Genomic DNA, 9,886 nt, shown 5'->3' with positions numbered 1-9,886 from the left:
TAAAATATTAAGTTTACAGTAACAGTCCATGGCACCCTATCCACAAATGTTCTAGGAGTTCAGGAGTCTGATGGCTTGGGGGAAAATTCTGTTGCCCAATCTGGACACAAGGGCCCAAGTGCTACAGTACCTCCCACCAGATGGCAGAAGGGAGAACAGTTTATATGAGGTGCGCACGGAGACCTTCACAATGTCTATTGCCTTTCACCTGCATCAAGTGTTGAAGAATGTCCTTCATGGTACATCTAGAACACAAGAATAGGGTGCAAGCAGGAGGGAACTGCACTTTCCAGGTATTGCTTGTAAGCATTTGAAAAACTGCACAATAACATATTATTAAATTTATCATTCATTTCCACTGTGAATGAAACTGTAAACTGTTTATATGTAAATGATAAATACCATTAAAATATAATAATGATGAAGTTGTAGCAGGTTTATGTACGAGTGCAGTGAAGAGACTGAGACAACAGGGCTGAGGGCTTTACTTTGAATTCTGTGCTGCCTGTCTCCGGTCCCGCCCCCCTTGCGTCCCAGAATTAGGGTCATGATGATGCAAGCATGCATGCTCCCTTCCAGTCTGGACTAGAGGAGATGGTCCTGCGATGCCATCTGTGCCGTGGCTGTCCCACTGACCATGCGTGATAAGCGAGGCCAGTTTGCCGCTACAAACGTGCATTGCCGGTATTTTTAAAAAAGCAGCTTCTATCCTCAAAGACCCCCACCACCCAGGCCATGCCCTCTTCACTCTGCTACCTATGGGAAAAAGGTACAGGAGCCTAAAGACGAGCACTCAGTGACACTGCTTCTTCCCCACTGCCATCAGATTCCTGAAAAATCAATGAACCAAAGACACTGCCTTACTTTTTGTGCAGTATTATTTCTATTTTTTTTTAATCATTTCTGCTACATAAAACATTATTGATTTACGTGTGGGAAACTGGTCTAAACACAAGGACCCATCTTCATTTTTCAACTGAACACGTATTCTACCTCGGAACTGTACGTCTCTGTTCCATTCACGTGGATAAAGTTTATTCTCCACAACCACGCTTAATCCTGCTGCTACGCAAACATCTCGAATTTCTCCGTAGGTTGGGCTTTCAACAGCATTTTCTATTGGTATTCTTCTGCCTTCTGCTATAGTCTTTTTGCTGTTTATATATGCAGGATAAATGCAAATAAACCTCTCTTTATCCGCATAATTTTTGTCCATGTACACCATGCTCTGTCACTCTGTGCTTCTCGCTTGCCGCAGTGCATCGGTGGCCACCATTTCTATTTTTTTGTAGTAACGTTGTAAAATGGTTATAATATGAATGCTTGTGCTGCAAAACACCAAATTTCATGACTTGTTCATGACAATAAATTCTGATTCTGATTCTGAAGCCAACAAACAGATGACCTCATTTACAGCCTATCCCCGAGATTCAGTAAGTCCCCCATCATCACCTTGCCACCACCACAGTCTTTGACCTGAAATATGAACTCTATTTCTTGTTCGATGGAAGTTACTTGACCTCCTGAGTTTTTAGGAATCAATCAAGTACAATTTCTCAAAAACATTTCAAAAGTTATTTGAATTAAAATAGCAATTTTAATTGCTATTGAATCCTTCCTCTCAATTCTCATTTGAGTGAGCTGACAGTTCTTATTCCAAATCTGACCGGAGTAACTGCTGAGACCTGCTTGAAGTCCAACAATGGAGCACAGTTTGAAATTTTCCATTGGAGCTTGACCAATGAAATTGGGATGTGTCAGTTTGTACAGCAGGCTAAGATAATGCCAGTTGGATGGCGTGGTACTGTATGTCCTAGCAGGTTTTAGCCCTTTGGAGAGGTACATTTTTATATTTAAAAACAATAAAGAAAATTTCATTGGAACTTGTGGTGATACTGTGGCACCTGAAAATCTTCTATATGTTAGTCTGGTGACCAAAAGTGGGGTTTGTCCCCATTTCCTCTTGACTGTAAAGTTCCCACTGAACAGCTGGATTAACACAATAGAATATAGAGACAACACCTTTTGTAAGGAGTGAGGGAAATTGCAGCTTCTGATTATTAATATGGGAAACACTATTTCACTCTTCACATACACTTTTGGACCCTGATTTTAGTGTTGGTCACTTTAGCCACATCTGGAACAATTTGGATTTGCCACTGAGGTGCAGCATATAAACAGAAGAATCTGTAGCTGGTTCCAGTAACGAGAATGGCCTCAGACATCGCACTGACTAGATATGGATGGGGAGATTTCTGACTTTCTGGATATGAGTGGACCAAAGGTATTTTTTTCAATCAGCTGCAACTGTTGTATATCTTCTTCTTCAGATAATCCATAAATGGAAAAATATACCTTAAGATGTTTAAGTGTTTGGGGAAAACATATGGATCTGCATAAAATGGAATAAGCTTGAAGCACCAAAGATATCTATTGTTTATGGTCCTGCCTTTCTACATAAGCAATCCAAAAAATATTTTTTTTTTACTTTTAAGCCTTGTGTCCTTCTGAGTTCTATTATTGATTCAATTATTCTTCAACAGTTGCAACAATTTTGCGCCAATCCACCATTGATATATTTTGCTCCAGCAATCCACTATTTTCCTCTACTCTCTATGCAGATTTTGCCATGTTAAATTGACAGCCTTGTTATTGACTTCTTAACCAGAGAAAGTTGCCCTTTGCTATTCAGTATCCTTTGCTATTTACATAATAAAAAAAAAACCATATAGATCCTTCTATATACTTTCTTTGTATGTGTAGATATAGTCTCAGAATTTCAAATTTATTCTCATATAATTTTCTAATGTTGATATTATCCCAGTGAATCTAGTACTTTGTATAATAATGCACCTGAAAATTACACACAATTCAAGGATTAATATTATCTTTCAACATGTCAACCATTAAGCAAATATCACCAGCAAAAGACCTTGTTCAGAGGAAATATTATGAGATTTATTAAGCTTGAGGCTGAAATATAAATGCAAATGATTTCTATTTTATGCATTCTTATTTGCGGATTGGGATTGCTGATGTTGGGAGGGTTTATGCTGTGGAATGGAGGTGGAGATTGCCAATCAGAAGCCTCTGCAACCTTTGATGGGAATAGACTGGAAAGATGGCAGAATGTCTAGACCAAATATATCATTTGTTTTCTCCAGCTCCGCTCCATGGTTTCCGTCTCTCTGTCGCTAAGGGCTTCAACATACTGGAAATTTTCATTTTCCCAGTTTATGAGTGGGCTATAAGACCAATGGTGCAACAAGTGGAAGAACAGGAGGAAGACGGAACATAGTGGAATCACTCGGCAGGTCAGGCAGCATCTGTGGGATCAGAGGCAACTTTCAGATCAAAGATGCTGCATCTAAACTCTGATTATTCTTGATATTAATTGAAGTTCTAATTCTCCAGTGTCAGATGTGTGTCCCACCATAGTTTAAACCTTAGAAGAGGTCGGAATCACTTGCTTTCCAGAGTTTTTAAAGTTGACTTCTATGAAGAGAGTTAGTTGCACACCACTTTAATTGCTTGGTGGGAATCATGCCCCAGAGTCACATTCCTAAGAATATTCAGCTGGATCCTGTGCCTTCCTCTCATATGACTGCAATGTCAGAGTTATGATTTAACTCATAATGAGTGAACCACAACTTGTTCAATGCACATCATTACCCACTAACATTTCCAGCTCTCACTTATTTATTCATTTATTGATAAGAGTGGACAATGAGGATTTTTCTTCCTGTACATTTTCATGTGTATTTTATGGATTTTGGATGGCTGATCACTAAAAGAATTTTAGAATTTTCCTATCATGTACTGTTTTTTAGATATAACCAATTTTTGTGATTTCCTGTCATATTTTAACATGCTTCAAGCATTCAAAACATGCCATCAAAAATTGATTTTCTGCATTCTCACTTGAACTTTTTCCCTGCTGATCCTGGTGCAGTCATTGACAAATATGGTGAAAGGTTTCACCAAGATGGTGTGACCATTGAAAAGCGGTATCAGGGCAACTAGAGTCCATCAATGCTGGCCAACTATTCTTGGACACTTTTATGAGAGGCATCAGACGCTGAGTACAAATGAAGATCAGTGGCAATGAACCAGCATTATTATGAGATGAAACATATAAAATTCAATAAACATTAATTTAATGTTTCTCTAACATCCTACGTGATACAGCAAATGTGAAACTATCTTTGTGCTCAGCTTGAAGTTATTTATCATAATCTCCAATGTTTTATCAGGAACCAAACCTTTTGAAAAATTTATTGTCCAGTATAATAGGAGTTTGGGAAAAAAACTAGAAATTAGCTGTGTCCCCTGTCCACAGATATTTGTGGTGCTACCATTATGTGCGTATGTGCTGGCCCACCCACAAACCTGTGACTCCTCTCTTCCAGATATCCCCTTAAAGGCTGTTGCGCCCAAACCTCTCCCTCAGTACCCGCCTTGGGTGACACTTTAAAGTGATTAATGCCTATTAATCATGATTCTCTGTCTGATTGTGGCACATGTTTGCAGCATTTTTCTGGTTTTGTATCAGACTTCCAGCATAGGTGGTTTCTTTTGTTGTCATTTGCTTATGGTCAGAGGGGATAGGAAAGTTAGTATTGATTAGCAAATGATGAGACATTGTGCAACCTTCCCAAATGTTGGCTTTTAAAAAAAGTATCTAATGTATTGAACTACAAAGAAGGCATCCTAGAACATCCTTTCTCACATTTTCTCTGAAATAGTCTCCACAACAATGTTTCTCAGCATAGAGATTATGACTTTCAATGGCAAGTTTTCTAGCACTGTAGCATTACCCTGAGTCAATTATTGCCTTATTGTTTTTTTTTACTGCAAGATCTCACAAATGATTGCTATCCTTGGACCCAGCCCTTAAAACAATTCAAGCATCACTATTCTAGTTACTGGAGAGTGATGCTATGTTAAGATTTTTTGGAATATAGGGAGTACACAAAATGCATATACTCTCATATATTACTAGAATGGCAGGCTAGCAGAGAATGTCCTCTGACAGGAGGCATGTTCTTTGTTCAATTTGATTATGGAGAGCTTCAGAGCTAAAACCAGGCTGTCTTGAAGGAGGTCACGACTACAACTGACAAACATCTGCACTTGGAGAAAATGATAATACTGTTCCAAAAATTTGGTTCTGTGTCTTTCCCTTTGCAACATAAAGGGCACTGCTTGACCTACTGAGCTTCTCCAGCATTTTGTGTTTTTAACTAACACTGTCCCTTTTCCCTGCTTCTAGAATCATTGTTTTATAGCACAAAAATGGACCATCCATCATGGTACTAATTCCATTTTATTCTCCCCATATTCCTCCAAATTTCCCCTGGATTTTATCTCTTCCCTACACAAGAGACAATTTACATTGACCCATTTACCTACCAACCTGCATATTCTTGGGATGTGGGAGCAATTTGAGCATCCAGAGGAAACCCACACAGGGGATCAGGATCTGGATCAAATCTGGAATGTTGGAGCAGTGAGGTACAACCTCTATGTATTGGGTCACTGGAACCCTCATCCTGACTCAAACATTAAAGTCTTCTTTATTCATTATGGAAATTGAATGAACTCCCTCATACAAACTAAGCTGTGGAGAGATCAGGAACAGAAGCCTTGAATGATCCTGTAGTTTACAAACTGAAATTGACCATGACCCCTGACCTACACAGACAAATCGATCATTGCACACACATGAGATTGTATTTTAGGTTATAAGGGTCACAAAACTCACTGAGGATAATAATACATTTTGAGTACAGCTTAACCTGCAAAAGGAATCGTATCAACAGAACCAGAGAGACACCAGGGCTTTGCTTCCCTACAAGTAAATAAGAGGAGTCAACACTGAGATTGAAAATCTCATTGGAGAAAGATTTAACATTACAATATTGTTGACAACATTGGGGGAGTTTCATACAGGAAATATGGTGCAAGGGCAAACAAAACCCCTTCTGGAAACACACACAAGAATTAAAATTGCTCAGTGGGCAGAAAAAACATTTGTAAACATCCATAAAGTTCCTCAACTCTGGCTTAAAGCAGTTTTCAGCTGCTCAGCATCAATTTATTTTGGGGAAGACCTTTCAGGACCTTGTTTGTTTTGTTGCACGGCATGGTCCTAAACACCAATGTTTATCGGTTGTGAAAATTTGTCAAAGGAATGCAAGAAGAATTGAGATGTTCTGTATATTCTTTGATTTTTTTCAAATATCTATCAAATATCCTCAAATATTTGCTTTGTCTCAATGAATGCTTGATAATGTCTTTCACAGTTGAATAATATTTTGTTTAAAACTAATCTTAAGAATTTATGATTAGTGGAATTTAATTTAAGGAAGTTCAAGTAAACATTTATTTCTCTTAAGCTTAGTAAAAACAGTCTCGTTAACTGATTTTAATTATTGCAAATAATTTGTTGTATTTGCCATCTTATATTATTCAGAATGTAGAATAAAATTTGCAATTTTCTTTACAATATATCAGTCTTTTATCAGAATATTTTTATGAAATGGTTGAATAAAATTACTTAACTGTTCTAAAAAAATTAACATTCCGTCATCTATTAATTAATTTGGACAGCTTTTAATTACTATCAGTCATATTTGATTTAATATAGAATTAATTTCAATATATTAAGCAATTTAGGGAAAGTTATTATATTAGTATTCTGAGCAATTATTCTGTGGATAAAATTGTGTGTCAAAGTTGTGTATTAAATTATTTATTTAATAATTCCATATCTCAGATCTGACATACTTTTTACCCTGACCAACAATAGCAGCAGACAGGTTAAATCAAAATTTCCACTGCTTGACCTTTAATATGGTAAATGTTTTTTTTTAAAAAAAACCACTAAGATCTGTGCTATCTGCTTTTGTTCCAATGGATCAGACATCAAGATTATAATTATAGTTAGCAAGGTGATTAATCTTAAACTATGGTTAAAAAAATACATTAATGACTTTTTAATCATCTTTTTCCTTGAATTCTATAATGTTGTTTTCAAGAAATCTCAACACAAAGGAGAGACTGATTCAATAAGACATAAATTATAAGAAAACATTTTTAGAAAACCATTTTACTTACATCAAAGAAAATACGAGGGAAAAGAAATTCAACATGCCCCAACTAAGTATCAAATGATTCTGGTGTGACATCTCTATGTCTAGCCTGGGTCATTTTGAGGACTAAATCAATCTTGTCTTATTTTCATTTTGTTGTCACTTTAAGTTGTGAGAGTCAGGTAGGAATCCATAAATGACAAGAAGTGCTGCCAGTCTTCTCTGTTGGCTCACAAATTAAAAACCTAGAGACTCCTTGGGACCTTTTGTTTTTGAACAGCTGCCATTATTCTTTTTAAAGACCAATCAACCCCCGACCCAATCCAGGGACTAAACTTAACCCATCTCAATTTTGTATTCAGGGACCTGACTAGTTTTGTTAGTCTCCTAAATTGCCACTCCATCTCTTGGCATGGATTCCCCTTTAGGGAATAATGCTGGACAACAGCAGTCTGTTCACATTCATTCCTCCTCAGCAGCATCTCCCCACTTTGCAATATGATATTGTTGGTTGGTTGCCCAGGATGGAGACTGCAAATGAAGAGTTTGAAAGGAAGCTCTGTCAAAGGAGAGGAAGGTCATGGAGAGAGGATTGCAAGGTAAAAGAAATTGAGGAAAGAGAGGGCATCTCAGGGAGAAATTGGCTTTAGTTTGGGAATAGAGAAAGGAACTGACCAATTGTCACATGGTCAGAAATCATGTGATCAATCTCCAACAATGTCTCCAAGCAGCTCTAATATAGTGGATTTTGAAATAATTATATTTTACCAAAATATGTGAGAATTGTTAGTAAGAGAATGGTCCTAGTGAAAATGGGTAAAAATAGCAAGAAGCAAGAAAATTAGACAATGAGAAAAAAGATGAATGGATGTCAATGAAATTGTCTTTAGTGATTATTGACTTCATTTTCAAAAAATGTTTTGCTCCTTCCTTTCACAAGAGCTATTTATAGAACTGTGACATTTTACTTAATAAAACAGGTATTTGCTTTGGTAGAAATCATACGTGCAGCAGTCTCGTAGAATGATGAAATGTTAATTCTATTGCAAGTGTTAGGTACCATCCTCAGCTCAAAGGGTGGCACCAAAGTCTGCTCATTACTCAGAGTCCAGTATTGAGGGAGTACTGCCCTGCAGAGGCATTGTATTTTGAATGAAATAATCTCTTGTGTTAAAGATCCCATAAGAGTAGGAGAGTTCCCCATAGTCTCAGGTCAAATAGGACTGACATTACTGTTGGTCATTATCCCATCACTCTTTGTGGCATGCAGTGTGGAAATTGGTGTCCTTGTTTGTATACAATTGACGGTTCTAATACGTTTTATGTCACTGAGCTGGGTTAACTCATGGCACAGGAACTCCATCAAAGAAGTAGCATTTGGGACCTCTTCAGCATCTGATTTTGGGAGCATGCAAGTTCAGTTTTATTGCAACAATACGGTGATTTTTCTGAAGGCTAATATTCCCAACGCCTCTATTTTTCTGAGTTAGTTTCCCACTAGACATCACTGCTTAGTAAGCACCCATTAAGCGTGGGATATGAACTCCATTTTATAGGTACTGGATCCCACGATTGAGAGTGCTAAGTTAACCCAGAGCATGGGGAGTGTGTTGGTCCAAATCTAGACAATGGATTGAACTGGATGTGTATTGTGACTCTAAAATATGGATCAGGTTGCATATCAGATGTGAAACATGAATTTGTGGTCAACTTACCACGTTCATTCATATTGATCAACAACACATGATAAAGATATATCATGTGATGATATATCTTTAGGACTTCTCATCGAGTCCAAATTAGTTACCAGTGACTTTGATAGGATTTAAAAAAAAAATTCCTTTCAAAGCAATTGGTTAATCAGACTTGGCTCATTTGAGGACTTGCAATATATTTATCAATATTGTTGCAGTTCCTGCTGATTCACGTCAGAGGTCTGATTTTAACAAGTGCAGTATTGTCAGGAACCTTGTAAAAAAAACTAGCATATATTACTAACCAATAGAAAACTGCAAGATGATAATGTAAGAACTTGGGGAAATGCCACAATTAGATCTTTTTGGGGAAAACATGGCATGATGTCTTTTTTTCTTCCTTATTGATATACTCATCAGACGTTAATAGATTCAAATGGATTAAGTGCAACACCAATGCATGTGATGATGAACATGTTAATACTAGTAGTCAACTCAAGGCCAAATGCGGAATATTGTGTGTAGTCTGGTCACCTAACTACAGGACATCAGTAAGATTGAAAGAACGCCGAGAAGATTTACTAGGATGTGGCCGGGTTTTCAAGAGTTGAGTTACAGGGAAAGATTAAACAGGTTAGGACTTTATTCCTTGGAGTGAAGAAGAATGAGGGGAGATTTGATAGATTTACAAGATTATTAGAGGTATAGACAGAGTGGATGTGAGTAGGCTTTTTCCACTTTGACTGGGGGAGATAAATATGAGAAGTCATAATTTTAAGGGGAAAGGCTGAGGGGGAATGATAGGGGAAATTTTTTTCACTCAAAGAGTGGAGGGAGTGTGGAATGGGCTGTCATCTGATGTGGTGAATGTAGGCTTGATCTTGAGTTTCAAGAACAGATTGGATAGATATGTGGATGGGAGAGGTCTGGAAGGTTATAGTCAATGGGACCAGCGGAATAATGGTCAGCACAGACTAGAAGGGCCAAATGGCCTGTTATCTGTACTGTAGTGTTCTATGGTTCTAGTCTGTTTTAATCAATTCAAGGGGTTTCTGAAACCTGACATCAGAGCAACAGAAGTAGATTATTAGGTTTCTC

The 9,886-nt window shown here is 37.5% G+C and overlaps 1 pseudogene; it reads right to left on the bottom strand.

Moving 5' to 3' along the window:
- Positions 1–883: 883 nt before the first annotated feature.
- On the bottom strand, positions 884–1,262 carry LOC138756712 (signal recognition particle 19 kDa protein pseudogene; annotated as a pseudogene).
- Between the last annotated feature and the right edge of the window lie 8,624 nt (positions 1,263–9,886).

Source organism: Narcine bancroftii, chromosome 3 (genome assembly GCF_036971445.1).
Source record: "Narcine bancroftii isolate sNarBan1 chromosome 3, sNarBan1.hap1, whole genome shotgun sequence".
In the NCBI taxonomy this organism is placed as follows: Eukaryota; Metazoa; Chordata; class Chondrichthyes; order Torpediniformes; family Narcinidae; genus Narcine; species Narcine bancroftii.
The sequence above is the reverse complement of the archived record's forward strand: the minus strand, read 5'-3'. Positions and strand labels throughout refer to the sequence as shown.